Genomic DNA, 4,214 nt, shown 5'->3' with positions numbered 1-4,214 from the left:
ACACAGTCTACACAGTCTACACACAATGTCTACACAGACATTTTTACCAGTCCCTGCAAACTTGTACTGTCCCTGCCTACTTCAAAGTTTCCACTATTGTCCCTATACCCAAAAAGGCAAGGATTATTGGTCTTAATGACAAAACTGATTGTTTCGTTGATTTTGTTGATCAGTGATTCGCACTGACCTCCGTAGTCATGAAGACCCTTGAAAGGCTTGTGCTGGCCAAGCTGAATAATATTACGAACCCCCGGCTGTATATCGGGCCAATAGATCTGTGGATGATGCAGTCAACCTGGGCCTGCACTTCATCCTCCAGCACCTAGACCGCCAGGAGACCTATGCGAGGATTTTGTTTGTTGACCGACCCCCATTGTCAATCTGTTGTCCTCGGAACCTGGTTGGCAGCTCCAATAAGATGCACCTCTCCTGTCGCCAAGGTAGCGAGCTCGCTGCGTTCCCAGCACCTGGCTCCAACCGTGTGGTGTAAGGAGACCAAATCATGTCCAGCTATCCGCTCAAAGCCACGCTGGAAAAGCAGTCGTCAATACTGAGCTGTTTACATGCTCAGCAAACCAGAACGCTGCACAAGAACAATCGCTGCACTTTGAGCATGAACTCAATGTTCAAAGTCTTATCTATGACCCATCTGAAGTTTGGAAGCACGGTGTTGTTGGGTCAGCAGGCAGCAGGTCCGCTTGGTTGGGAAAGCCCGAGAAGCAGGTCTGTGCCCCTGCTACTGAGTCGCCAGTCTTGGATACGTCTCCCACAGTACATAGCTTTCTGTGATGTCTTTCACGTGCTTGCTGGATTTATTATCACACATCGCTTTTTATTCTTGAGTAAGGGGTGGTGCTAAGAGTGCGCCACACTGTGGAATGAATGGGGCAGAGGGACCACCGCACTGTGGGAGGGGTGATGCAGAGGGGTGGTGGTACAGGGACTGCTGCACAATGGGAGGGGAGTGCTGGCGGCTAGCATTGACTACCTGTCCTTTAAACCACTCCAAGAACAGGTAGTCAATGAGGCGTTGGACCTCTACACACCTCCTGAAAACTGCATCTCGCTAAATGTACCTGCCGTCAACAGCCAAATCTGGGGGTACATTGGGCAGGGTACAAGAACCCAAGAATTGAAACTGCAGCGAATATTGAAACTCCTGACGTCACTATCACCTCCTATGCTCGTTCCGTGGACGGGGTAGACATGACAATTACAGAGGCTGTGTGATGCAGAGCCAGGGGTGGTGGAAACTGGGGAAGCAAAATCCCAGCACTGAGCTGGGAATGCAATCCGACAATATCAGCAAAGAATGTGCCTTCCATGACATAAAGGTATTAATAGTCTTCTTCAGAATTTAGGGATTAGCAGTGCAGACTGCTCTGGAGTCTGCCAGTGAGGGTTGGCTTCATGCCTACTTCTCTACTAGAGCAGAGAATAAAACAAATATTACATTGATTGGCTGTGACAAAGTTGAGAGGAATGTGTCCATTTCTCGAGAGTCTGTGGGGCCAGCACTGAGGCTGCAAAACAAGCCAGCAATGTAACGTGATGTCCCAGAGTGATGGGACTGCTATGAATAACCCGAGTCCAGGATATCACTTCAAGATGTGGATGGATAGATCTCGACCCAAAACGTCACCCATTCCTTCTCTCCAGAAATGCTGCCTGTCCCGCTGAGTTACTCCAGCATTTTGTGTCTATCTTCTACCACTTCAAGGTTCTGTCATCTCAGAGCAATGTGAATATTCACAGTCCTTGACAGCAAGGAGTTCATTTCCACATGAGGTGGAAATGAAGCATTGGATTGCAAATGAAGCATTGGATTGCAAATGAAGCATTGTCATGTAAATGAAAGTAGTCAGGTTTAGTATTTTGTTGCATATCCTTTGCATTCAATGACTGATTGAAGTCTGTGATTCATGGACAACACCAGTTGCTGGATGTCTTCTCTGATGATACTCTGCCAGGCCTGTATTGTAGCTATCTTTAGATTATGCTTGTTTTTGGGGCTAGTCCTCTTCAGTTTTCTTTTCAGGCATGTTCAATTGGGTTCAGATCGGTTGATTTACTTGGCCACTCAAGAATTGACTATTTCTTAGCTCTGAAAAACTCATTTGTTGCTTTAACAGTATGTTTGGGATCATTGTCTTGCTGTGGAATGAACTGACGACCAATGAGTTTTGAGGCATTTGTTTGAACTTGAGCAAATAGGATGTGTCTATACACTTCAGAATTAATTATGCTGCTACCATCAGCAGTTGTATCATCAATGAAGATAAGTGAGACAGTACCTTCAGCAGCCATACATGCCCAGGCCCTAACCACCGTGTTTCACAGATGAGGTGCTATGCTTTTGTTTCTTTATTATAATGAGAATTCTTCTGTCATCAGCTGTGGAGGTCTTCCTTGGCCTGCCAGTCCTTATGTGATTAGTAAGCTCACCAGTGCTTTATTTTTAATCATGTTCAAAGCAGTTGATTTTGGTAAGCCTAAGGTTTGGCTGATGTCTCTAACAGTTTTATTCTTGTTTCTCAGTATCATAATGGCTTCTTTGACTTTCATTGGCACAACTTTGGTCCTCATGTTGATAAACAGCAATAAAAGTTTCCAAAGGTGATGGAAAGACTGGAGGAAAGACTAGGCGCTGAGAGCTCTCTTATACCTGCATTAAGGAGTCAATTAAACACACCTGATTAATTACAAACGCCTGTGAAGTCATGTGTCGCAAACATTATGGTGCCCTGAAATGGGGGGACTACGTATAAACACAACTATAATTTCTACATGGTGAAACCAAAATGTATAAAAATGGCCTTTAATAAAATCTGACAATGTGCACTTTAACCACATTTGATATTTTCTATTACAAATCTCAAATTGTGGAGTACAGAGACAAATAAATAAATGACAGGTCTTTGCCCCAAACATTATGGAGGGCACTGTATGTGCTGTATTTCTAATGTGTGTGAAGAAATCATAACCAATCTCATGTGTTTTAGCCCCAGGCTTTGGACTTCGTTTCTGTGAGTTGGGTGAGCTGGCCTTGGCTCAAGTTGTGCACTGAAATGCTCAACGATTGCAACAGAATGTTAATTTCTGTTCTTACCTATTTCCCAACTATTATAAGATGTAGTCATTTCTCCCCCCCCCCACAAAAAGAGATGGCTGACCTTCTCGTCATGATCCAACATTTTCTGAACAGCTCTAAAACGTTTATAGTTTCCGAGTCCATCGTGTTGTGGTTCCAGCCATTTCTCACACACTGACAATCACCACAGGCTGCTTGGATTTCTTTCCAAATTCAAGATAATCAGGATGTCAACTATCCTGAAATGGCAAGAGATCCAGATGCCCACATCACCTTTAAACAGTACGAGGATGTGTGCTTAAAGAGCTGTGACCTACAGGTCTCCACGGTGGATGAAGGGATTAAACTCCATGTGGGGTGGCGAAACTTTTAAAATCTTTTCCCTGTACGGAGGACCTGACCTTTTCTCTGTCGGGTCTCCGTTGTGGTTGGGGCCTAGCACCGTGGAGCGGCCTCTAACCGGAACGACCTGGGAACTCCAGTCGCGGAGCCTGCGGACTACTTACCATCGCGGAGCTGGCCGGCTTTGGAGCGGGAGGAGCTGTGGTGGCGCGCTGCTGCGGCCCGACCCCGTAGATTTGGAAGCTCCAGCTGCCGGCCCCGTGGACGGTAACACCAGGAGCTCGCGGGTCCTGGTGGGAGACCGCTTTTCGAGGCTTCCGCAACAGCGGCTTCTCCTGCCCGAGTTGCGGGGTTGAGGATGACCTGGAGCGGGGCCTTACATCGCCCGGCGCGGCTTTAAATGGCCGCGGGACTTATTAAAACCGCCGGGGGCTCCAACATCAAGACCCGGAGCAGGGCCTTACATCGCCCGGCGCGGCTTTAAAGGCCGCGGGACCTATTTACCATCGCCCGCCGGGGGCTTTGACTTTGACATCGGGAGGAGAATAGGGAGTGCAGGGGAGAGAGATAAGACTTTGCCTTCCATCACAGTGAGGAGGAGATTCACTGTGATGGATGTTTGTGTAAATTGTGTCGTGCCTTGGTTCTTCTACTTGTGTGTATGACTGCAGAAACCAAATTTCGTTTGAACCTGAATGAGGTTCGAATGACAACAAATAAATTGTATCATTTTATCATCTATTTGATTAAGATGTTGCTCCCCATTCCTCATCTCAGCCTG

Source organism: Leucoraja erinacea, chromosome 27 (assembly GCF_028641065.1).
Source record: "Leucoraja erinacea ecotype New England chromosome 27, Leri_hhj_1, whole genome shotgun sequence".
Lineage (NCBI taxonomy): Eukaryota > Metazoa > Chordata > Chondrichthyes > Rajiformes > Rajidae > Leucoraja > Leucoraja erinaceus.
The sequence above is the reverse complement of the archived record's forward strand: the minus strand, read 5'-3'. Positions refer to the sequence as shown.